At 42.3% G+C, this 26496-nt stretch overlaps 2 long non-coding RNA genes across 8 annotated transcripts in view; one reads left to right on the plus strand and one right to left on the minus strand.

Moving 5' to 3' along the window:
• The window catches only part of LOC104005378 (uncharacterized), a 43509-nt gene that overhangs the window by 1667 nt on the left and 15346 nt on the right, over positions 1-26496 (plus strand). Inside the window, exons 2-7 of the long non-coding RNA XR_678651.5 lie at positions 683-824; positions 1958-2097; positions 2384-2606; positions 2803-2868; positions 16581-17256; positions 21705-21799. This is a non-coding gene — a long non-coding RNA (uncharacterized LOC104005378). The remainder of the gene's footprint in view (positions 1-682; positions 825-1957; positions 2098-2383; positions 2607-2802; positions 2869-16580; positions 17257-21704; positions 21800-26496) is intronic.
• LOC101058385 (uncharacterized) overlaps positions 327-26496 on the minus strand; it is a 527851-nt gene continuing 501681 nt past the window's right edge. For 3 of the 7 annotated variants that reach the window (XR_010150245.1, XR_010150247.1, XR_008546866.2), the window contains one exon: positions 23009-23854. This is a non-coding gene — a long non-coding RNA (uncharacterized LOC101058385). Of the gene's footprint in view, positions 764-7293; positions 7439-23008; positions 23855-26496 lie in introns of those variants that run through there. The other 4 variants (XR_008546867.2, XR_010150246.1, XR_010150244.1 and 1 more) reach the window with 3 other exon arrangements.

The raw sequence follows: 26496 nt of genomic DNA on the forward strand, positions 1-26496 counted from the left end.
ACTTGGATTCTTGTCTCCGGGTTGGCTTCTGGAGGACTCTAAAACCATAACTGCTCTTATCACTACAGCTGACTTCTTTGAAACCATGAAAATGCTGCTTTATTTGCATTCGTCTTCTGCTAGTTAGAGTCTACCTTCATAAAACCTAAAATCCAACAAAAAATTAAGACCAAAATACAAATATTTCTCACAGTACCTCTCACATAGAAGTTACTCAATCTGTATTTAGAGAACAAAGAATAATGGGAGATCAAAAGATTACTCTGTGAATATAAAAATAGAGCGAGGACTATTGATTGGTTACTAAGAATATTTTACAAACTTTTATGGTTCGACACACCCTTTTAATGGTGATATGTCTACCTAATATATCTGCACCTTCTCAAAATCCCCTCCCCTCGATGTCAGCATCAGGACTCCCCTCCTCCTCTAGCTAGATTTGAGAGACACTTGCCATTATCTCATCATTATTTTATCACGTTAATGTACTTGTGTAACCTTTTATATTTTCTAAATATGAAAAATATTTTACAGAGATTACATTTGACGCAGCTGCTTCCTGAAGACCTAGAGGTCACTTTAATCTTATAAGCACATTCTTCAGATTGTCGTGTGGGTGGGTAACTTCCACCAGACTTTTCTGGAGGCTAATCCAGCCGTGGGATGTGGTTTCTTCTAACAGCCAGTCAGGAACATCTTGCTTCTCAAACTCCTGTCTTGACCCCTTCCTGAACTTTGCCTCCTGGATCTTGAGGTCTGCCTTCTGTGGAAGAGAAATACTAGAATCAATGAACTGTGAACTAGAGCCCTGGGATTATCAACAGGTAATGGTGATACTGCAGCAGTTGGCTGCATGAGATTTGTGATTACAGACTTGAGAGTGGCTGTCACCTTTGGTGCTACCAGAAGTAGCTTTCAAAACTGTCCTTCTGTAACAGAGAATTCTAGAAGGGTGGTCCATGGACCATCTATATTAGAAGGACTTCTGGCTCTGCTTCGCCTGCAGATTACTGGTCCTGCTCAGGCAAACTGAATCAGAATCACTTGTGAGGATGCTTCAATTTGCATTTGTAGACAAACTCCTCAGGTGATAAGGTGACCAAATTATCCAAGTTTTAGCATTGAAAGTCCCACATTCAGGAAAGCCTTTAGTCCTGAGACACTTGGTCACCAAGTGGATATGTCTTATGTACATTGAATTCTTAGAGCTGTCTTACAGACCCCAAGGTATGCCACACTAACACGGATGCTACTTTTACTTGGTAAGAATCTCTGAGACTTTGAGATGACTTTAATCCAGTGTGACATTGGGTGGGGAGCTCCCTCAGACATCGATCTTGATAAGATCCTTCCATGGGAACTTGAGTGTTTGAGAGACCCAGAGTATGTGTTTTGTTACTTTACTTTTCCTTTCTTTTGAACCTCATGTGCAAGGAGTTGAACTTGGTCTTGAGTTTATAGTACACAATTTAATTCTGTATCTACAAGGCCCTTCTCTGGATTTATGTGGTTATTTATTCTCATTTCCCCACCAGCTCTCCATGCCCAGCAGGCAAACATTAGAATGTGATTGTTTTATACTCTGAATTTGTTTGTATCTTTTTGTAAAGCATATAACATTGTTCCTGTGTATTTTAATTTAAACAAATTGTATTCTGCTGCAGACTTCACTCTAACTCTTGCCTTTTTCTGTTAAAGTATTGTGTTTAATGCTGCATGGTCCTTTGACCTGTTGTTTCTTGTGGTAGGCAGCTCTTAAGGTGGCTCCCAATAATGGTGCCCTGTTGGTACCCATGTCCCTGTACAATCACCTTACCTTGATTGTGGACTATACCTAGTGACCTGCACTTAGTGAACAGAATGTGGCAAAAAGTGACAGTATGTTACTTTTGCGACTAAGTTATAAAAAGCCTTTGTCTTTTTCTCTTGTACCCTCCCTTGCTCGCTCTGGTGGAAGCCAGCTGAAATTTTGAGAGCCACCTTATAGAAAGCCTAACAGCAAAGACTGGAGAGAGGCTTCCAGCCAACAGCCAGCAAGGAATTGAAGCCCTCAGTCCAATAGCAGTGAGGAATTGAATCCTGCCAACAGCCTCGTGGGTGAGCTTGGAAGCAAATCCTATTCTAGTCTAGTAGAGACTTGAGAGGACCCATAGCTCTTGCCAACACTTGATTGCAGCATTGTAAGAGACCCTGAGCCAAAGGACTCAGCTACGCCATGCTGGCTCCTAGCCCATAGAGACCATGATATAATAAATGTTTGTTATTTTAAGATGTTAAACTTGGAGTAATTTGTTACACAGCAATAGATAACTGATATGCTTCTAATCATTGCATGGTGTCCATAGCATATTTTTACCACATTTTACTTGTCCACTTCCTGCAGATGGGTTGCTTGCTGCCTGACTCTAACTCCTGCTACTACTGCAAACACCACTGCCATGAATATCCTCAGCAAGACCCCCTTCCAGACCTGCATGAACAGTTGTGTGAAATGTATATGCACAAAGGGACTGCAAGGGAAGACCCAGAGACTAGGGAAGAACTTGGAACAATAATCTCAGTTTCTTCAATTCCTAAACTGAGAGTATTGCTGTTTTTAAATGAAGGTATTTTTTCCCCCTAAGCATTTTGTTCTAAAGTTGAGCTGCCTTTGAGGGGAAATAAAGAGACTACCAGATTAATGGGTTTTTTTCAAATGGGATGGTGGGGTAAGGAATAATCGGGGTGGTCTGTGGAACAACTTGGAGGATTGGTGTTATGTCTCAAGAAGATATTCAGGTATGTTCCTCCTTTTTTACCCAGACCGACTGCTTCATGCTGGGCTTCAGACATGAGAGGCTAGGAGTAGGAGGCATGCCTTGTTCAAAGGTGAGTGGACACATCTATCACCATTAAAACAATGTTTATCTGTTTGGATTTAGTAAATGGCCTCAAGTTCCTGGAAATGTGTGCAGAGACCCCGTGGCCATGAGAAGATCTGTCATTTTATTTTTTACAGTAGGATGAAATATATTTGGAAGTCATTGGGCTGTAGCTGTCCTACATCAAAAGACGTTTCATAACAAAACACTATCATGCCCCATTTATAGTAATAGCATGCTGTGCTCTGGCTGCTGTGGGCAAATAAAATATGTTCCTGTAATATAAACAGCCTCACCTTCCCTCTAAAGACTAAAAGGCCATGAAAGATTTATTTAAATAGGCTTTTGAAACATAGAGACACATGCAAAAACATGTTAAGCATATAGATATAGAGATAGATAGATAGATAGATGGATTAGATAGATAGATGATAGATAGACAGATGATAAATGATAGATAGATAGATAGATAGATAGATAGATAGAGATTGTCAGAAATGGACTATAAACTCTAAAATTGAATAAATAATGTTAGAAGAGAGAATATCAGAGCCAGAAGGGACATTAAAAATTTTTCAGTCCAGGCACCTTTATTTTGTTGGCTTTTTTCCCAATTATTTTTATTGTGGTAAAATATACATAAAATTTCCCATCATAATCATTTTTAAGTGTACAGTTCTGTGGCATTACATACATTCACAATGTTATGCAACCATTACCACTATCCATCTTTATAACCCCTTTTCATCTTGTAAAGCTGAAACACTATACCCATTAAACAGTAACTACCCATTCCCCACTAATCCCAGCCCCAATCAATCACCATTTTACTTTCCATCTCTATGATTTTGACTACTCTAAGTACCTTATATAAATGGAATCTTGTTTTGTTTTTCTTTTTGTGACTGGCTTATTTTTCTGAGCATACTGTCCTCAAGGTTCATCCGTGTTGCAGCACATGTCAGAATTTTCTTCCTTTTTAAGGCAATAATATTCCGTTATATGTATACACCACATTTTGCTTATCCATTCATCTGTCCATGGACACTTGGGTTGGTATTGTGAATAATGCTGCTATGAACAAGGGTGTGCAAATATCTCTTCAAGACTCCACTTTCATTTTTATTTTTATATTTTATTTTATTTTGTTTTTGAGACTGAGTCTTGCTGTGTCACCCAGGCTGGAGAGCAGTGGTGCAGTCTCGGCTCACTGCAACCTTCGCCTCCTGGGTTCAAGTGATTCTCCTGCCTCAGCCTCCCGAGTAGCTGGGATTACAGGCACGTACCACCATGCCCGGCTAAATTTTGTGTTTTTTATAGAGAGGGGGTTTCACCATGTTGGCCAGGCTGCTTTCGAACTGCTGACCTCAAGTGATCCACCCACCTTGGCTTCCCATAGTGCTGGGATTACAGGTGTGAGCCACGGTGCCTGGCCAAGACCCCATTTTTAGTTCTTTTGGTATACATCCAGAAGTGGAAATGCTGGATCATATGGTAATTCTATCTTTAATTGTTTGTAGAATTGCCACACTGTTTTCTACAGCATCTCTACAACTTTACATTCCCACCAACAATGCACAAGGGTTCCAATTTCTCCACATCCTGGCTAATGCTTATTATTTTCTGGGTTTTGTTTTGTTTTGTTTTTATAGTAGCCACTCTAATAAATGTAAGGTGGTACCTCATGGTGGATTTGATTTGCATTTCCCTAATGACTTGTGCTGTTGAGCATCTTTCCATGTGCTTATTAACCATTTGTATATCTTATTTAAAGATATGTTTATTCAGGTTCTTTGCCCACTTTGGAATCAGGATGTTTTTTGTTGTTGAGATTTAGAAGCTCTCTAAATATTCTGGATATTAATCCCTTATCAGACATATGACTTGCAAACATTTTCTCTCATTCTTTTAGTTGACATTTTACTTTGCTGATATTATCTTTTGATGAATAATTTAAAATTTTTTTCATGAAGTTCCATTTGTCTATTTTTCTTTTGTTGCCTGTGACCTTAGTGTCATATCCAAGAAATCACTGCCAAATCCAGTGTCATGAAGCTTTTACCCTGTGTTGTCTTCTAAGAGTTGTATAGCTTTGGTCTTATATTTAGGTTTTGATCCATTTGAGTTAATTTTTTGTACATGGTGCAGGTAAGGGTCCAACTTCATTCTTTTGCATGTAGATATCCAGTTCTCCCAGGACCATTTGTTGAAAAGGCAGGCACCTCATTTTACAGAAGAGGAAACTGAGGCCCAGAAGGAGAAGTGGCATGCCCAAGGCTGTGCCAGAAGCAAAGTGTAAAATAGATCCTGAGCCTCTGACTCCTGGTCAGTGCTATACATACATTTACATTTAACATAAATTTAAATTTAAATTTAAATTGGTTGAATATGAAAATAAGTTATTTTGTTAGCTCTGGGGTTCACTAATGATGTAATTTCTAACAAATGAATAAAGGTTAGGTTGATAGAGCAGGTGATAATTTTAATATGTTGTTCACAAATTCTTTGGTATTTCTTTTCTCAAGAGGTGGAACTTAATTCTCCTTTAAGTGTGAACTGAACTTAGTAACTTGCTCCTAAAGATTAGAACGTGGCAGAAATGACAGTGAGTGGCTTCTGAGACAAGGTCATAAAAGGCATTACAGTTTCCTCCTCGATTTCTCTCTCAGTAACTCCTCCAGGGAACAGCAGCATCTCTTCTGACTCTTTGCTTCCATGTCTTGAGGAAGCAGCCTCCTGCCTATGGCCATCTGAGGAAGCCATCTTGGAAGCAGACCCCTCAGCCCCAGTCAAGCCTTCAGATGACTGAAGTCTCAGCTGACATCTTGACTTTAATTAAAAAAAAAAAAAAAAAAAAAAAAAAAAACTCCAAGCCAGAACTACCCAACTGGAATTTGAGAGCTGCTTTCAAATCCTGACCCATAGAAACTTAGATAATAAATGTTTGTTGTTTTAAGCCACTCGTTTTTAGAGAAATTTGTTATGCAGCAATAGCTAGCTAATACAGAGAATTAACCAGCCTCTCTTAAATTACCACCACAAAATCAACTACCTATTTTATTAAAAGGTAAAACCAGCTGCTGAAGAACGTTTTTCCTCTCAAGGCTTTGGCACTTAAGATTCAACAGTAAGAAGGATTGAAGAGTGAAGGCTTCCTGGCTACCCTGTGGCATCCTGTGTTTGGTTTGAAGCGTGATAAGCCTGGGTTGCTCTTCCAGTCCACCTTGTAAGAGACTGATGTGGAAAAATGTGTCTCTTCTCAAGGGCTAACTCTGGAAGCTTGGGAAAATATTCTAGATTTGGATCACATTAAAATGGGTATTAGACCTAGGTTCTACTTCCATCTCTAAGATCTGGACATGTCAAAACCCTTTTCCCTTTGTAGGTTTTAAGTTTGGCCTCTTTAAATAAAGAAACAATCACCCCCATGCTTTGTCTTTTAACTTGCTACTTAAAACAAGGAGCTGAAGACACTGGCCATCATCAAATAACTAATGGACAATTCCCACTGCGTCACTGAAACTTGCAGTCTGACTCTCATCATCTCTTGCCTTTTTTTTTTTTTCTTTGGCTGTGTTTGTGAAACTGCCTTTGCAAAGATTATGAGAGGGAGTCTAGCATGGCCAACTCCATCTTGCTTCTAGCCTCATGGGCTGGCTTCCCTTGCTCATTCCTAGCCATAGGCCAAGCTAACCATGGGAGGAATTTAGTTTATAGTTTAACTTTGAAGCAAAGATGATACTATTTTATCCCTAAAACAGATCCCTTCCTTGTTCGGGTTCTGAAACCACCTTTGTAAGACTAATGAAAGGCCACAACATTAGGATTATGGAAAGGGCCTGAATCCTGCTCAAATGGAGGCATCATTTCTATACTTCCTTACTGCTCAGGAGTTATGTGGCCAAATGTCACAGAGTTGTGACTTCCTCAATTGCTCCTGTGGATAACATCACTATTGTAGAACCTAAGGCTGGTCTTTTGAGCTGTTTTTCAGATTTTTGCATTCTGGCAACTGACTGATGCCTCCCAGACTCATGACTCAACCAGTCCTATGGCCTCCACCCAGAGGTGGACTCAGCACACGAGGACTGTTTTCCTCGCACTTCTGTGATCTCATCCCTAACCAATCAGTAGCACTCATTCCCTAGCTCCCTGCCCACCAAATTTTCCATAAAAAGCCTAGCCTCTGAGCTCTTGGGGAGACTGACTTGAGTAATAAACTCCAGTTCTTCTCTATGGCCAGTCTTGTGTTAATTAAACTCTTTCTTTACTGCAATACCATGGTCTCAGTGAATGGTTTGATCTGTGCAGCATGCAGGAAAAACTCATCAATCAATTACATTTGTCACTAAGTCCTCTCAGCTGGAGACTCATCAATGATATTAAATTTTAAAAAAACTACCAAGCAAATACAATTCAAGTGGAAGCTCACCTGTGGGGCAATGGGAACACACTGTTATTCAACAGGGCTGAAGTATGAATCAGATGCCTGGAGATACGTTGTCTTGGCTTTGCCACTCACTGGCTATGTGATCTTGGATAAGTCACCTCACTCCTCTTGATCTCAGCTCCCTCTTCTTTAAGAAAAAAAATAAAGTAGTGATAATTTTAATAGTCAACATTTACTGACTGTAATCTAAAAATGGGGTTAAGTAAATTGCATGCATTACCTTTAACACAACTCTGTGACATAGGAATTATTGTAACATAAACAGCCTCATAAAATCTGTATTTTACAGATAAGGAAACTAAGTTTCAGAGATAATAAGTGGTGGAGCTGGATTCAAACCCAAGTTCTTAACCACCAAGGTCATAGCAATTATAAATCAGTTTCAGCTTGAATTTGAACTCTCTGGATGCTAGGATTCAGAAGAGATGTGACATCTGTGAAGAACTGATGGTGTCAGTCTGCCAGGCATTTAGTTATATGAGGAACCCAGAGTGAGGTTAGCATCAGGGAGTCACTGGTTCTAGAGCAGAGGGAAGATTCTATTTACTTTTGATGTTGGTCACTACAAAGTTATGGTGCCAGCAAGAGAGCAAAGTAAAAACAAAAAGGCCTGGGATATTAGTATGCAGGTCATCTGGAGAATTGGTGCCAGCATCTTCTGTAGTAATTGATGAGGATGCCCCATCATTGACATCAACAACGTTGACAGTGGACACTGGCAGGAATTGAATGCCTTGAGCAGACACTAGTCACAGTGTCGGCAGTGGCTGGGAGTCATTACCCCCAATGTGCCAGGGCAGGAGGGGATAAATGCAGCAGATGTCACATGGCAGCCCAGAGGAGCAGTTTGCAGAGCACATGTGAGAAACCCTCTGAGGATACCCAGGAGACACCACGGGAGACAGAAACCCAGGACTGTACTTGAATGAAATTCGAGAGAGAGCTTACATTTCTATAGAACAGAAGTGTATCTTCCTGAAGAAATTTTGTGTTTGCTCTTGAGATCCTATTTTTACCCTCAGACTTGGGTGGTCTGAAAAATGTAGGTTACTGATGAGATGGAAGGGTGCGACTCCACAGTGCTCTGCAAGGGTCTTTCACTTTGCCTCATGATTCCCAGAATTACAGCATTTCAAACTCCATTGACAGAAACACCAGGGCTGGCAAATGCAGTGCAGATCCATTGGTGAGTCTTGAAAGGATTTCTGATGCTAATTTGTTGCCCTTGGGACTAACTGGAGTTAAATTATGATTATTCCTAATGTGGTGGTCCCAGTACTGTTTGGCGAGGAACGTGAATACTTTCTCTAACTGGCCACAGTGCTCTCCAGGGAAAGATGTTTGATCTGGGGCACTGAGGCATTCTTCCCTGCTGATTGTTGGGAAATACAGCTCCTCTGTGGAAAGGGGCTTTGCTGCCATTGTATTGAGGTAAGTGCCTGTAGGGAAGAGAGGTGAAGTGGGGGAGATGTAGACCACATTCCCCCTACCAGGAAAAAGGGGCTGGGTTCTTTCTGAGAACTGCTTTCTGCTGGGAAGGGGCTGGATGAGCCATGTAACCCCACCTTTTGCTTGGAAATGAAGAGCTTTCCCACTCCAGAGGAAGGAGAGGGGAGGAGAGGAGGGAAAGGGCTGCAGAGCATGTTCCTCCCGTTCCCTCTCAAGCAGAAAGGAAAGCTGTCTTCAATTAGGAAGGGGAAGGAGATTCAAAACATCTGGCGGGAAAAGTGCTGGTTCTGGAGGGTCTTTGGGAGGAGGTTGGAGGCTTGTGGACAGCGCGCCTGCCTTGCTGGACCTGACACAGCCCTCTGAGAGTCTGTCACCACCTCTTCCTCTTCAGCTCTGTCTGGTCTCCTTGTGAGGCTGAGGCCTTTGGCCGCCTCCTGCCCTGGACTAAAGGAAGCAGTAACAGCAGCCGCAACCTGGGCAGCACAGCCCACAGCTTTCTCCTCGGGGTCAATGGGTAATTTGCACAACAGAGAGACCACCCACGGAGGCAGTACAGAGTTCACAACCTCTAGCACTTAGGCATCTAATCAGTTTGGTTTTGCCTGTGGAGATCCTCCCCTTGAATCTCAAAGCTACCAAGCTGCCTTCCTCCCCATCCTTTAAAATACTTCCAGGCTCCCATCTCCTGTTAGGAGCCTTCTTGAAATATTTGCAGAAACTTCATATTCCTCCTCCCCAACCACATACACAATGTCACAGCTGCCTCTTCCATTTGCTTGCATCTCCTGTGGACTGCTCACCTTCTCCACCCCAGGCGAAGCAGATGGCTGAGGGACATTAAGGTTGCTTACAGAGCTGTGGAAAATTCTCTGGAAACCACCCTCCTGTCCTAGAGACCCCAGGTTTCCCAGGAGTCACAAGGCACCAAAGCCTGGAGGTTCCTTAAAGATCACCTGCTGGGTGGGATTTACTACATTCCCCAGGAGGTCACGGCCCAGGGCCTCTGATCAGGATTTCCTTTGGGGTGGGCAGATTGGGTGTGGAAAGGAGGCCAGGAAAGGCCTTTTGGTTTTCTCAATGACTGACAGAGCAGAGGGGTGATCTGAGAAGGAGCTGGGCATTCCAGGATTGTGCAAATGTGGGCCCAGCATCTGTTTTCCATTAGCCTCTTTCATTGAAACATGGTGGTCTCTTATGAGTTTAAAGTTTGTATTAAGCATCCAGGCCCTAGAAAGTTCTTTGTTTCATGGAAGGTGAACTCCCCATCCCACTTAAAAGCCATGGAATTGTGTGCCATATCCCAAAGGAGCACCCATTCAAAGGCACATGCCAAAGCTTTATCCCTGCCCTATGGGCCTTGATGGCTTCTGAGACTTCCAGCCATGATGGCAGGAAGCAGTTGACTATCACTCCTAAACCTCAGCTGGTTCATGTATAGGAATGCATATTGCTGCAAAATTATAGCATCATGGACTTTAGAGTTGAAAGGAATTTTAAACGTTGAGACTGATTTTTATTTGACACAAAAAGAAATGAAGTTCCAGAGAAGTTACATGATGTAACCAAGGTCACACAACCAACTGAAACACCTAGGTATTAGTCCATGTTTTGCAAGGACCTTTGACACTGCTGTTTTCGTGATATACTGCATTGAAGTAAGACACTAAGAGACCCTAGGTATGAAAAAAAAGATGTAACATTAAAAATAAATACAACATTAAACTTAAAAAGATTAGACTTACAAATTTTACTAAAGGGAAAATAAATTGTTGCCCCCTAGATGTTTTGATTGCAAAATTCTGCAAAAGTTCATTAGAGATGAGGTTTTCTATTTTTTGTTTATATCCTGCTCAGCCTGGTGCTTTGTAGCACGTAGTCAGTCTTGCCAACTGGGTAGATAACCAACAATGATACATGCCATATATTTTGAGAGTAAGCACATTTAAAGAACAGGAGTCCCACACTCTCTTTTTCCCTTTGGTTCTTCCATGAGGGCTCTGTGAGGGGGAGGAATTTCAGGAGTTAAACGTTTAAGGGCTCGAAAGGGACACCGGGCCAGAATCCCCCAGCTAAGCTGGTTCTGGCATTATCTTGCTAGCAGTCATTTCTAGTCACTTGGTATTTGTGCCATGCCTGGCCTCCTTAGGAATCTGAGGAAGCACTAAAGCCTGTTTGGTGTGATCACTTTTTCTGCCCCAAAGGCTTCCTGCATCACCAGCCAAGAACCCAACCCAATGAGTGAGTGAAGAGCCAGAAAGACCAGACTGGTGCACACAGGGACATTGGCTAATTTTAGATCCAGGGACTGGGTGGGGACCAGATATGAGGGTGGGGATCTTGGATGGAGGCCACTTGAAGATTGAAGGCTAAATGTTGGGGCCTAAGACTCTCCAAGAATGTGCAGGAGAAAGACTTTGTGGGTCCCATGAAGAAGGCATAAATAGGGGGTGCAGTGATGGGCACAGGAGTGTGAAAATCTCCTGAGAAAAGTGGAAAAGGCCTTTTCAGTCTAGTAAGTTGATATATTAACTCACACCAATCTTTTCCTCCATTTCAGAAGCAGAATTTCCTTCATTTGCATAGCCCTTTTTACACTGATCCTTTTAAGACTGGAAGGCGATTGTTACTTAATAAACTCAAAGAATTGAGGACAACAGACAGATGACAGACAGAATAAAAATGAACACAAGTGATGACCACACCATTCAGAATCATAGGTTGCCACTCATCCTTCCAGGCAAAGTTGGCTGTAAAATATAAGATTGACTCTTCTTTTAGTATTTTGAATTTTTTTCCGTATCATTTTAATTGGGAGATTTGCTTGATTAAAATTTTCAAAGAGGATTTCAAAGCAGTATCCAGAACCTCAGAAAGCTGGTCTCATGGTTGAGGTGTGAGTGGAACATATTATTCTTCCGTTCCCTCACTTGGAAGCAGCAGTTGAAAATATTTAGGTTTTTTACTTCTAATTTCCATGAAAACCCAGAGGCATGTTCTGATAGATGGCCAACTGGCACTTTTATAATTTTTAAAAGAGCTGACAATTAAAAAGATGTGGGATGGGGGAAAATAAAGAGAATTCCTCCCTAAAAAAGTAAACAAGTACTAATTTTTTATTATTTGGGTGATCAATGCTAATCAGATTGACTTTATTTGGAGGCCCTGAGAACCACATGATACCAAAAATCCAGACTCAGAATAATGCCATGTGTGAGATACTGAGCTCAGCTTGAGAAACTAGATCCACTTCTGTTTGGAGAGGAGGTGAAGAGGGGGATGAGGAGGAGGAAAGCCCGATTTTTGCTTTGTTTCCTTTTGAAATAAAGCAAGAAAGTGCTGAAACACCCTTCTTAGGCTGGTGGGAAATCAAGGCTAACTGATCCCAGGTGGATTAAGTAGCCAGCGAGTCCAGGAAATGTCTAGTCCAGTGACTTTCTGACAGGTAGGGGGTTGGGAGCTGGCTATGCCCACCTCAGGACCTTCAGGAATCCCACACCTGCCCTCTGAGGTGCTGCTGCCTTGACCGACATTTTCACACCCAGAGCCAAAAATTACAGCCTGTCTGAGCTCACCTCTCTGTGACCTCCCAGTCCTACTCTTTTACCCGGAGACACATCTGGGGCCCAGCTGAGCTCAGATGTTGGAAGGGCTTATCACACCCATCCTCCTCCGATTGCCCCAGGTGCCCAGGGAGAGGTGATCACCAAGGAAACAAAGGGACCTCCTGTGACCGTGGGTCACCCTCTGAGATGAACATTTGGAGAATGAGGTTAAGGGATCCTGGACCAGCACGCTTTTCCAAAAGGACACTGCTCATCCACCTCTGTAGGGCTTACTGGGCCGTCCTGACCGCACCACCCAGTGAATCCCACTAGAAAGCAGGTCCATACAGAGCAGAGGCCTTTTCTATTAGGTTGGTGCAAAGGTAATTTCGGTTCTTGCCATTTTTTTTTTAACAGCAACCTAATACTTCAAACTGCATTTCCACTGCCCTGCACAATGCCTGGCACAAGTGGGAATGTAGCACATGCTTGTTAAATGAATGCAGGAATGAATGAAGGAGGCTCCATGGGCCCCAGTCTTCCTGACAATGTACTGTGCTCCAGAACCTATGGCCTTTTTTCTTTACCTCTCACCCTTCTTTTCTTGATCTATGCCTTCCTTTTCAAGGGCCCTTTCTCTCAGTTTCATAACCCTTGGAAGGCACTCAGAGCCCATTTAAAATCAACGTGACTATGCACAGGACCATACTCATTCCCAGTTGCATTAATTTCCTTAGGCAGCCATAACAAAACACCACACACAAGGGACCTTAAACAACAGAAATGTGTTTTCTCAGAGTTCTGAAGGCTGGAAGGAAGCCCAGGATCAAGGTATCAGCAGGGTTAGGTTCTGCTGACCTCTCTCCTTGGTTCATAAATAGCCACCTCTGGCTATGTCCTAACATGGTCTTTTCTCTGTACATGTGTAGAGAGAGAAAAAAAGGAGAGAGAGGGAGTACGAATCTCTGGTATCTTTTCCTCTTGCTGTAAGGACTTCAGTCCTGTGGGATTAGGGCTCCATTCTTATGACCTCATTTAACTTTTTTTAATTACCCCATTAAAGGCCCTATTTTTGATTATAATCCCTTTGAGGATTTTGGGGGGATACCACTAAGTTCATAACATCAGGCAAAAGGAGTTCTCTGATGGGTCCCACAATCTGGAGGTGCCACTCTGGCCCTCCTCTGGTCATGCCCTTCCCCAGAGCATGAGAAACCTACCAGATTATAGGGTCATGTCCATCCAGAGCTGGCGCTCCACCTTCTAGACTATATTCTGGGTACATGGTACCCCAAAATTCCTTTCCCAAGGAAGGACCCTGCCTCCCACTCAGTGGGTGGCCATGGAGCAGCTATTTCAGGGGAGCCAAAACAGAGCTTGGAATGTGAGCCAGTTTGTCTACACATGAGCCTGCCAGGCCCTCCATGACGTGGGAAGATGCCTGGGGAGGAAAAAGAGAGGGGGTAACCCAGGATCATGGGGCCGGAGGCTGGGACTACAGCCAGCTTACCACAAGCCACCATATTGTGGCAGGAGGACAGTACATATTTATTTAATACTTCCTTAGCTTCCTGTAGAGCTTTTACATATTTAGACGTGATAGATGGGCCTCCTTTTGTACTCCTCCCCTGGGCACAGTAAATGTTACACATGGGCTCGACCTTACATTCTGGTTTGTCCTAGGACAATCCGAGTTTATGCCTGATGTCCTACAGTATTATTAATACCATCACACTTTCATTTTCAATTATGTCCTGTTTGGGGACAATAAATTGTGTGCTCTGCTCAGCTATGAGATACAACATTAACACAGAAGTTGGGGAACCAACCGAGAAGAGGTTGATCTAGAATAATGAAATAGTTGTTAACCCACCCCTGAGCTGGCTGCAGGATGTACGAGATGTACAAAACACGCTTCCTCCCCAAGGAGTTTGTTGATTATGTCTAGGGCACCAGACTCACACTTTGCTTTCTCTAGAGAACAATGCAGGAAAGTGCACACATGTAGTTGAGTACTTAATTAATCAGGGCCCAAATATACAGTGTGGATAGTGAAAGGAATATGACTGTCTGCAGAATTCTCCAAACTAAGGCTTCTTAGGCTGGAGCACATAAAATGGAAAACTAGTTCAACAGAAAGAATAGTAATACAAAAGGAATAGAAATCTTTCTGTATATATAAAACAAACAATAAACAAAAGAAGCCCATGAAACTCCCTTAATGCCTCTCACAGCCCCCTGGGTTAAGGACTGAGCAAAGGTTTGAGGCATTTTCTTTTTCTGCATCCAAGTCCTTATTTTCAATTAACACTCTCATCACATCCCTTCCTGGGGACAGGAGCCTGAGGAAGCTTGAACAGGCAGGGACCATCTGGACCAGCTGCACTGGCTGTAGTCTGGTTGTTTTAAATCTCACCTTGCTCCTTCCCTCTGGTCCCTCAACTCCCTTCTCCAGATGCTCAGGCCTATATGTCTTGATCTCATGAAAGCTCCGAAGCTCTGTGACCTTTTCTGACAACTTACTCTCTGTGCTGATTTTCTTTTGCGTAAAGCACCTGCCATATGGACACATCTTCCTAGTTACCCACTCATCTGTGAGAGTCCACTGGATTGGAGTACCACAGTTAGGTTCACAACCCTGAGTCTGTACGGAGTCTCTGAGGTCATTACCTCTCTCTTTGGGCCAGTATAAGGGATGGTTTTTTAATTGAGATCTTTATTAATTTTCACATGTAACTTTTACACAATAGATAACATATCCCCACAGAATAATATTCAGAATATACAAAAGGGAATACTGTAGAAAGCCTTATGTATTCAGTTCCTTTCTAGTTTTGTGCATTTTTTCCAGAGAGGTTTATTTTCTGTCTCTTATTATTCCTTTTAAAAAATACAAGAGCGAATATGCAAAGCATATTGCTCTACACTGGCTTTTGTTTTAAATAAACCTTCTGTTTTAGAATAGCTTTAAATTTATAAAAAATTGCAAAAGTAGAATAGAGAGTTCCTATTAACCCCCTACACACACACACACACACACACACACACACACACACACACACACAAACACGTTCCTCTAATAATAATAGCTTAACGTTAGTAAGGTGCATTTGTTGCAATTAATAAGCCAATATTGACACATTATATTTAATGAAAGTTTGTACTTTACTCAGATGTTCTTTGTATTTACCTCATGTCATTTTCCTGTTGCAAGATTACTTCCACAACACTACAGTTCATTTAGTTGTTGCGTCTCCTTAGGAGTCTCTCGGCTCTAACAGTTTATCAGATTTTCCTTGTTTTTGATGACCTTGACAAATTTGAGGAATGCTGCCAGGTATTTTGTAGAATGCTCCTTGGCTGGAATTGTCCTGAGGTTTTCACACCGTTAGACTAAGGTTATGGGTTCACACAGAGGTAAACTGCCATTTTTCGTATCAAAGGTACATGCTGTCAATATGACTTACCACTGGATATTAACCTTGATCACCTGACTGAAGATGTTTGCTAGGTTTCTTCACTATGAAGTTACTTTTTTTTCTCTCTTTGCACAGTCTTTGGAAGGAAGGCACTAGGTACAGTCTACACTTCAGAAGTGGGATTTATGCTCTATCTCCTTAAGAAAAACTGCACAAATTATTTGAAAACTTTTTGCATAAGAGATTTGTCTTTTCTCCCCCATTTATTTATTTATCCAGTCATTTATTTGAGTGACATAATTTGTATGTTGGTATAATGTCAGATAATTTCCGGGATGAGTGTCTTAATCCATTAGGGCTGATGTAACAAAATATCATAAACTGAGTGGCTTGTAAACAATAGAAATGTATTCCTCAGAATTCCAGAGGCTGGGAAGTTCAAGATCAATGCACCAGCATATTCAGGGTTTGGTAAACCTTATTGCTGTATCCTCAGGTGGTGGAGGGGTGACACTCTCCCTGGGGCCTCTTTTATTAAGGGCACTAATCCAAATCACTAGGGCTCCTCGCTCAGAGCCCCCAGTCACCTCCCAGAGTCCCTAGCTCCTAACACCATCACCCTGGGGGTTAGGATTTTAACACATGAGTTATGAAGCAATGTAAACATTTAGTCCATCGTAATGAGGAATTGCGGAGTCAGAGGAATATGTGCTTGTCCTTTTGATGGATGTTGACAATTGCCCTCCAATGAGATGGCTCCAGCATACATTTCCATAAGTGGTGGGTGGGCAGCGCCTATTTTCACCCAGCTTTTCCCACATGGTGTATACATAAATTATTTTATTTTATTTTTTCACAGGTCTTAAATGTGGGAAATAGTCTATAGTTTGGAAGACACCAGAGAAAAATGCTCCACAGCTCGCCCTGGTGACTCACTACAACTTATGGGAAGATGTGAGATTATTCTGTATTCTAATGTATGTTAGAAGGCACACTCCACCCAAAGCCTTCCTGTGTGTTCCTCCCTGTGAGCTCACATCCCGTTCACCAGCTGACTGGGAAGGGAAGTCAGGACCAGCCCTGACCCCATCACACCATCATAACCTCGGGATGGCAGGGCTGGAAGGCACCTCAGACGTCATCCTTTGCAGACTCTTCATTTTACAGTGAGAAGCATGACGTGTCCACAGCTGGTTAGTGCCAAAGCCTGGGACAGGCTTCACATTGTCCAGCTCTTAGTCAGAGCACTGTTGACAATGTCTGCCTTCACTTGGAATTCAGCACCTGCTTTCAGTATAAACCCCTGCATTTCACTAAAACTGAGCAGACTGCTGGTTTAAAAAAGAGAGGTCCATCCAGCAGGGATGACGCTTTTCCTCGTTGAAAGAGGACATTCACCTAATGGGAGACCTGGAGTCAGAATCTTTCTGATGTGTGACTTGGCACAGTAACACAATGCAGGATGCTGGTGTGTTAATAAAAATAAAAATTGCATCTGCCTACCTCAGAGTCGACAACAATGTCAAGGAGTGAATGTGAGTACATCTGAAAATGTTACTAATCATGATGATGATATCAATGTCTTTTATTTGCAAGTTCCATTTGTTTTTACTGAAATAATTACTCCTGAGTGGGGCTAGAAGCCAAGCACTTGACAAGTTTGCTCTTTGAACCAGTATGGTTGTGATGTGATTTGGAGTTCCTGCTACTCCTCTCCTCTAAATTTCTTGGATTGGAAACTGTCACTCTTCAGTTAGGAATGCTGAACGGATCCCAATGCTTTAGCGGTGGCCTGGACAGAATGAACTAGGGAGGCTACCACATTTCTTTAAAAGTGCACTGTTCTAGACATCTCTATAAGGAATAAATTACTGGGCTCTGTGCTAATCTGTTTGTATTGCTATAAAGGGATACCTGAGGCTGGGTGATTTATAAAGAAAAGAGATTTAATTGGCTCATGGTTCCGCAGGCTGTATAGGAAGCATGGTGCCAGCATCTTTTTCTGGTGAGGGCCCCCAGAAGTTTAAACTCATGGTGGAAGGTGAAGGGGGTGCAGGTGCATCACATGGCAAAAGCAGGGGTGGAGTCAGTGGGGAGGTGTTCCATGCTCTTTTAAACAACCAGATCTTGCATGAACTCTGAGCCACAACTCAGTTATCACCAAAGGGATGGTACTAAGCCATTCAGAAGGGATCCACCCTGATGAATGATCTAATCACATCACAACCATACTGGTTCAAATACAGATGTGCTGATTGTTAAAAGACTGAACTACTTCTTTACTGGTTGGTAAATAGTCACTGCTTCAAAAATCCAGGGTGACACCCCATTTTGATCACTTCTTGTTCACCCCATTTGTGAGGGAGAGATTCCCCACCCTACACAGAATGAGATGGCTGAACATGATACCCAACAATGGACAGATGAGATTAACAGCCGTTTAGTAGTCACATTTACTCACAGCTCACAGGAGGAGGATGCCAAATGCCTTGCAGGGCCACATGGAGATTGCACTTGGGAATAGAGTGAGCAAGCAGAGGCTGTGGAAGGCAGACTCTGCCGTAACAAGAGAGTGAGGTGCCCCCTGATTCCCACTGGAGGAAGTAGTTGGTTTGTCTGAATACTTTTGTAGGCTTGCAGGGAACTAAAACTCACTAGGTTGAAGGCCACGTGGTGTGCAGCTGGTCTACATGAGAGGTGAGTGAAGGGGTATATGTTACAAGACCAGGAGAATTCACAGTTAGGCCTTTTTGGGTCCTGTGAAGCTAAAACATGTCAAGGCAGCACATGAAATTTTAGGCCTTGTAATAAACACGACCACTCACTTTCCAGCCCTGTACCCAGCTTGCATCTGGATTGCCCCAAGATCCAGCAACAAAAGCATTAATGTGTGGTACAGCAGAAACCTCCAGTCCCTGATCCAGCACAAAAGCTACTTGCTGTCCTTCTGATTTGGTCATGCACATGCTTTACCAGCTGTTAAATATTTTGAATATCATCCTGGCCACAGCCATTAACACATGGTAGAGCACTGTGACTCAGACCCTTTTTCTCTCCTCCTCCTTGTCCAAAGCTCCCAGGATTTTTATTCTTCCTGTTGACTGTACAATTGGAATGGCCTGAAAAATCCTTATCTCCCCCATCCCTTCTTTAAAACCTTGTTCCATCCAGTTGGAACTAGAAAGGAGAATGAATTAATTCATACTGAGTTGCTGGTTATTCACTATTTCCAGGAATATTTGTGTTTTAAGAATAGACTCTGCTTTACTTTAAAGGAATTGTGTTTTAAAGAATAGACTCTGCTTTAAAGACAAGCCATGAGCCTGCAAGCCAAACCTAGCCCACACCTGCTTATGCACAATTCTCAAGCAGAGAATGATGTTTATATTTTAAATGTTAAAAAAGAAAACAAGAAAGAACATGCGATGAAGACTATATGTGGCCTGTTAAGACTAAAATATTTACTATTTGGATCTTTATAGAAAAAGTTTTCTGGCTCCTCACTTAAAGCAAAGATTATCTAATGGTAGAAATGAGGACATTAATAATAGGCTAGGACACTGATTTTGGAGCAGGAGTTCTCATCTGGCTCAAGTGGAAATGCTAAAATCAGAGAGATAAACAGAGAATAAAACCAGATTAGAAAGCTGAAGTCGATAATGCCCAAAGGGCCATTGGCAGGAGAGTGTTCAGGACCAAAGAGCTGAAAACAAATGTAAAGAGGCATAAGTATATTAGGGCAGAAAAGGTGGTTCTGGAAGGGTTGCCAAACCCATCCTGATATATATTGTTTTCTTAAGGGCCCAGGAGCTGGGGAGTCTTCAAAAAACAAAGGTAGACATAGATGGAATGTGCAACAGTGAATCAAAACCATGTAAAACTGACCTACCTGAGGACATAATTTTTTGTTCTCTTCTTACCCTCATATGCTGTTACAAAGAAGAGGACTGGAGGGTTTGAATGGTGTCTTCCAAACAAGACATCCTTGTCTTTGAAATATTAAATGCTAATAAAATTGGCACTTGATGTGGCCTGGAATTGAGATAAAGAAAATGGGTAGGCCAGGCATGGTGGCTCATGCCTGTAATCCCAGCACTTTGGGAGGCCAAGGCAGGGAGATCTTGAGGACAGGAGATCGAGACCATCCTGACCAACATGGTGAAACCCTGTCTCTACTAAAAATACAAAAATTAGCTGGGCGTGGTGGCGCATGCCTGTAATTCCAGCTACTCAGGAGGCTGAGGCAGGAGAATCACTTGAACCAGGGAGTCAGAGGTTGCAGTGAGCTGAGATCGTGCCACTGTACTCCAGTCTGGGGACAGAGCGAGACTCTATCTCAAAAAAAAAAAAAAAAAAAAAAAAGAAAATAGGTTAAAGTAACATGAATAAGAACCTTTTTCATAGAAAGGATTGGAAAGGTGAGAATGAGTTTCTGAAGGACTACGTGGAGTTTCTCTTCCTGGAGCCACCTTATGGCAGCCTGTTGTGCCCAGGAGTAAGGCCTTCCTGGCACCTGTGAATCCAACTTGGCATTTCTGCCTCCTGGAACCCCAACAGAGTCTTGGAGGCAGGCTTCTGCCAAGTGTCATGGCCCGGGATTTCCACTACGTGCTTGCATGCATCTTTGTTTCGAAGGGAGGATTGGTGGGTGGGGTGCTCTAGTCTGGGAGACAGTGGGTGGTAAGAGTTTCCAGGAGGACAGAGACAGACTGATTGGCCCAGCTAGTTAGGGTGCATGGTGTTAATGAGGCCAGGTCATATCCCGGTCTCCCACCACACCCAGCCAGCAGTCTCCTTTCAGGGGTCACAAATTTCACTCTTCCCCAGAAAGGAAGCGCCAAGGGAGAGGGTGGGGATAACTCCATGCAAAACCATCTTCTCTGCTGAAAGAAGAATCCTGCTGGTGGATGGTTCTTGGCCTCTTCCTTACATATATCATCTCTCATTCATTCAGGACATGAACACATAGGACACTGCATCCATTAGTTTTGGCTGGTTAACAACCCTCCCCAAAAACTGATGGGTTAAATCAATAACTGTTTATTTAATTGACAATCCTTTGGGTCAGCTGAGCAGTTCTTCTGGTTTAGGACATCTCAACTGATCATTCCCCCACTTGCTTATGCGTTTGCAGACAGCTGGAGAGTCTGCAGGGGGCTGGATGACTTAGGATGGTCCCACTCACATAGTCTAGCAATTGCTTAGTTGTCAGGGCAATGTGGGACATAGGACTTTGTGTCTCTTATTCTCCAGTAAGCCAGCTTACCTTTCTTCCCATGCTTTGGTGGCAGAGGACCTAAGGGCAGCAAGAGAAGGCAAACTCCCATGCATATTGGCCTCTCAAAGTTACAAAAATAGGCCAGCTGCGGTGGCTCATGCCTGTAATCCCAGCACTTTGGGAGGCCGAGGCAGGCGGATCATGAGGTCAAGAGATGGAGACCACCCTGGCCAACATGGTGAAACCCCATCTCTACTAAAAATACAAAAACTAGCTGGGCCTGGTGGCAGGCACCTGTAGTCCCAGCTACTCGGGAGGCTGAGGCAGGAGAATCACTTGAACCTCAGAGTTGGAGGTTGCAGTGAGCTGAGTTTGCACCACTGCACTCCAGCCTGGCAACAGAGTGAGACTCCATGTCAAACAAAACAAAACAAAACAAACTTACAAAAATATTGGCTTAGACTTATTCTAGAAACAGGAGTGATAAGACGGTATTAATACATTTTACACAAATGGTGGTTATTTTAATGTAGATGCTATACTCAATGCTTTACACATATTATCTCATTTAATCTCATGAGGTAGGCTGTAAGCATCTGGTCCAAATTCACTCTGCTATAAAGTGGAAGAGCCAATATTCAAACTCCAAACTTAAACCACTGTCACACACAATCACAACTCATAAATTTTAGGAATTGCATGCCTGTTCCAACCATGACACCATTGTTCAAAACTCCACCTAAATTCCTGTTGTCAAATCCACAGAGTCTTGGCAACACAGAGGCCACTGGACAGAGGCATAACCTTGCGTGGCAGCTGCACGGGAATTGGATTTGGCTCAGGTGTTTCAGATGACTAAGGTGAGTGATCAAGCTGTATATTTTTGGATGACAACCAAAGTGTAATGAGAAAGAAAGATGATTCAGTTGTCTGGATTGTAAAGTTTTGTGTACCATTTCATCTTTGTAGTATTGGAATTGGGATTTTTAGCTCTTGTTCATAGAGCCAATGCTGCTTAGTCTTTCTGAGACATCAGGCAAATTCTCTTTTTCCATGTTTCAGATTTCTCCTCTGTATAATAAGGGGCTTAGGTTCTACGGTTTCTAAAAGATCCTTCCAGTCCTAGAAATCTCTGATCCTACAATATATTACCCCTTAGAAATGATTATTTTAATGAAAAAGAATGTAAATTTCTCATCTTCAAAATAAAGACATGCCTTTTCCACTACCCCCACTCTCCCACTTTATGACATGGAGGAGATTGAGAAGATGCTGTTTAGTGACAGACCAGATTCCTCTGGAGACCAGGGAGTTGGGGGGAGTACAAATATCATATTCAGGACAGGAATTCAGACTTGAATGCTGCAAGTCTTGCCTCTCAACTCTCCATGCACTATCAATTTTATTATTTGTCTACTGACTTTCCTGAGTAGGAAAGAGATCAGGTCAAGTAGCATACAGTATCCTTCTTATTCCCCTGCAGATGTCTGAGGCTTCTTTCCCCTTTGGTCCAATCTGATTTGTATGTCTTCTGGGTTAATACCCCCAGAGTGCTCTAGGCTGCTTTCTGCCTCAATGTCACATAAATCAAAGTGTGTAATCTTGCAAGGGTGAGGAGTGGTGGAGAGTCAGCCAGGATCGAGATGCTAAGGACAGACTGAGCCATCCCATTTCCCCACTTCCCAGACCTTGTTCTTGCCCTCCTGCAAAGCCTTAGGAAGGCCTCATGGGGGGAGCTTGAACTCATTCCCACGCACTCCTGATGGTTCCAGCTACTCAACCTTTTACTAAATGGCTCTGCACAGCTGTTTCTAGTTACGTGTCTATTTACGTTGTTGGTGTACGTGTGCTTGTGTACCATGTGTGCATCTTATCCCCTCAGTTCCCCAGCTACCCGAGGCCTCCAGTGAATCCACATGATGTCATTTGGAATCCCAAGTGGAGGCAATCACAAAGCAACATAATGTTCAAATTCAGCAAGCATTTACAAAGGTTGTATGCATCTTCTTTGTCATTCATAAAGGCAAGGGAAGTTAGAATTCAGGAAATAAGATGCAAAGACTCATGAATGTCTTCAGATTCCAAAAGAGTAAATTTTACTATTGGAGTACAGTTAGATTGTAATCCTCTTGAAACAGATACTTCTTCCTTTCTTAATCACCTAGATGACAAATGTAAGACTTATCCCTGACTTGGTCCATTGATTTGTTCATTCATTAATTCAACAAACATTTACTAAGTTTCTCCATGTGCACTGGACTGCTCAAAGCTCTCTAGGAGATACAGTAATGTGCTTTGCTGCCTCTGAATGGAGCAGTGTCCCTCCCAGCCTATGGGCATGGCTAAATTTTAGAAGGATTCTTCTGCTTGTCTTCAACTTCAAAGATCAGCCTGAACACGGAGTGAAATCACCAGTGTTCCTGGCAGGAAGAGACCCTGTTCCACACCCAACACATCATCCTAATAGTAGGCTTTTGACACAGTCCTATTAAATAATGAAGCATGTCTCTGCCTAAGTTTATATAATCAGTAGTTCAAAATTCAGAAACTTTGCCTCTCAGAGGTTGATCAGCAAGCTCAGTGAGTTCCTATAAACCAGTTTGAAAGGAATTACTGTCTGGAGGCATACTCCCCATTCTGCCTGCCATGGTTGCCAAATGGTGGCCTTTCTAATTTTTTCATTCCTTTCCGCATTTATTAATTGACTTTCTAATATAAGGAAGAGCTTTCTTTTCCTCCTACTCATTTAGTTAAATCAGAAAAATCTGATTTAACTAATAGGCTATAATCCTTTATTATTACAAATTTATTTTGATGTCCACGATGTCCCAGAGTTGGCCAGTAGAAGCGCCCACAATCTGGCTTCTGTATCCTTTTGAAATGTCTCCATCATTCTTTGGGAACATTCTTAATTTCTGAAAAAAAAATATATTTCAGGTTCATCTTTTACTTTCTCTCCCTTAGCTACAGAATCAGTCATTTTTTTTTTCAAAGAGCCCTAATTCCTTTTAGTAGAGAATAATATTTAAAAACCAAGATCGGGAAGCCAGGTGGTCTCGCTGCACTGCAATTCCTTGGTTTTAGGCCCTCCAAGAATACACAGCTAGGAAATAGATGTATGTACACACACACACACCCACACACACACCTGCATCCACATACATCTCAATGTTTATATCCACATAGGTCGATCTCTTTTTGTAGCTATCTAGATAGTATATGCCATGAGTTCTCACTGAAAGCTCCAATTCCAATCCAACACCACTGAAATGTTGCTAACATTTCCCCTCACCATGTTTGTAACTACCTTCTCTTATAAGGTGAACACTGGCTGCCATCTTCTATAATATATTTACTTATTTTCTCAATACTAGAATTCACACAGAATAGTTTCAGAATTGCTATCCTGTGCCTCTATGAAAAGCAAGCCTCCCTCCACAGAACCAATGATTGTTTAGAATTTTATTCTTTGGCCCGAGCACATCTTGTCAAAGAATACATGGGTTCGTTCTTTCTTTAGCATCAGGTTAGTTTTTCTTTAGCACCAGCCTTATTTCCCCTCTTCAACATCGCTTTGAGACATGCCCTGAATCTTTGTTTTAGCCATCTCCAAAATAAGCTAAAGCCTCATTTTTGGTGCTCTGGTGCTGCTGCTGGAGCCAACACATGTCTCTCTGGAACACCAAGTAAATATTCAATGCATGTTTGCTCACTCCGCCTTCCTGTGAAGCTAATCCAACAAATAGATGACAGAAATATCTTCATTTCCACAAATGCACCTGTGAGCTTATAATAAGAGTCTTATCTCCCAGGGTTATCCACATTCCCATGGCTTCCCCATTCCCCATGTTTAGATACCAAAATCTTTCTTCACTTTTAGACAAGTCTTAATTCATCTTCCCTATAAAGGCTTCGTAATACCTCTTTACCTAAACATAGAGCCTAGCCCCACAAATGCCGTGTTCATAGATTTAGAAGCTCGTTTCATATTTATCAAGTTCTCACATTCTCCATCTTTCATATTTTAAAATATTTATTTAATTAAATTTATGAGCCAGAAATTGAAAAACATATGGAGTGAAGGGAAGGAAAGAAGGAAAAAAATAGCTCATTCATTCAACTTTTCCCAGCTGCCATTCCTGACTCGGGAGATTTGGCTGAGTTCTTGGTTAATGCCATGCAATAAAACTTCCATAGGGTGCCAAATTTAGGTCCAGCATGAAAAGAAAACAAAATCCCTCCTATAAGACAAACTATTCAATTTGGAAATGGGATTTTTTTTTTAAGTCCTGCATTAAATCTTCATAGTGGTTGTTTCCACGAGGGCGAGAATCAGCCCACCCCTTGGAAAGCTTCTGAATGGGGCAGTATAGAAAATTTTAAGAAACACTTATTTCTCTGAATGGAGAACTGTTACTCTTGGGGGCTCTGCTTTCTCCTTTTTGGACAGAATCCACTCTGCCCTATCCCGGCTAGAAGAAGAAAAGGTGTAGCGTGCAGGCAGGGAGGACGATTCCAGGTGCTGGACACTGCACAATGGGTCCTATTCTTTGTTATTTGCAATCCATCTTTCTCAAAGTTGGCTCACAAGAAGTACATCTCCTTGTGCAGTTAACCCGCTGGACTACCCTACCTGAGAACATGGGTGGGTTACTTTCTCAACACATATAAGGTCCAACACATGACAAGTGACAGAGTGAGATGAAGCTTTCCAAACTGGCATGAGTTTTGTACAGTTTCATATATGGTCTGGTTACCTGGTTACCTACGGTCTGGTCACCTGGTGACTTTTATTGTCCTGTCTCTACCTATGTATGTATGCATCTCCACCTATATACTTTTATTGTCGTATCTCTACCTATGTTTTACACACACACACACACACACACACACACATTATATATATGTTATGTTGCAGTTATATTTTATTATCACTTTTAAGATGGGAAGTTTTGCATTCCAGGAAACCCTCAGTCCTGAGAAGACTGGGGCATTAGATCACCCTGTGTTGCAGACTTTTTCAAATGGCAAGTATTAATTATTATTTAGATTGCACATGTATTTACGCCCCAAACTAAAATGCTCTGAAACCACATCTTTAATAGTTGGAATTCCAGGCCCTTTCTGTGGTTCCTTTGACCTGCTATTGCAGAGAATATTCTGTGGCTGTGAATAAATCTTGGCCAATCTTCTATAACAAGAAAGGAGCCCAGATGCTCCCCTCAAGATGAGACCCAGAAAGAGAAGTCTGGTTGTCACCACATGATCTGCCAGGGTTTCCTAATGGATCTGCTATTTCAAATGACGAACCTGATTTGGCAAAGCCAGAGGCCCCTCTCATGACCTATGTGTAGTGAGAAGCTCCTCTGTGTGTCACTTGAATGTTGAAGGGTCACGGCATTTATATTGAAATAATGATAACGCTTTGCTCAGAGGACATACATGCCCATTTGGATCCAGGCAAGTTTTAGCTCAGGCAGCACACTGTTTTCATTACTTCTTTCTCATGGTGATGTACAGTCTAGTTTGTAAATCCAGACTTTCCCTTTCCTTGGAG

Source organism: Pan troglodytes, chromosome 13, assembly GCF_028858775.2.
Source record: "Pan troglodytes isolate AG18354 chromosome 13, NHGRI_mPanTro3-v2.0_pri, whole genome shotgun sequence".
Classification (NCBI taxonomy): domain Eukaryota; kingdom Metazoa; phylum Chordata; class Mammalia; order Primates; family Hominidae; genus Pan; species Pan troglodytes.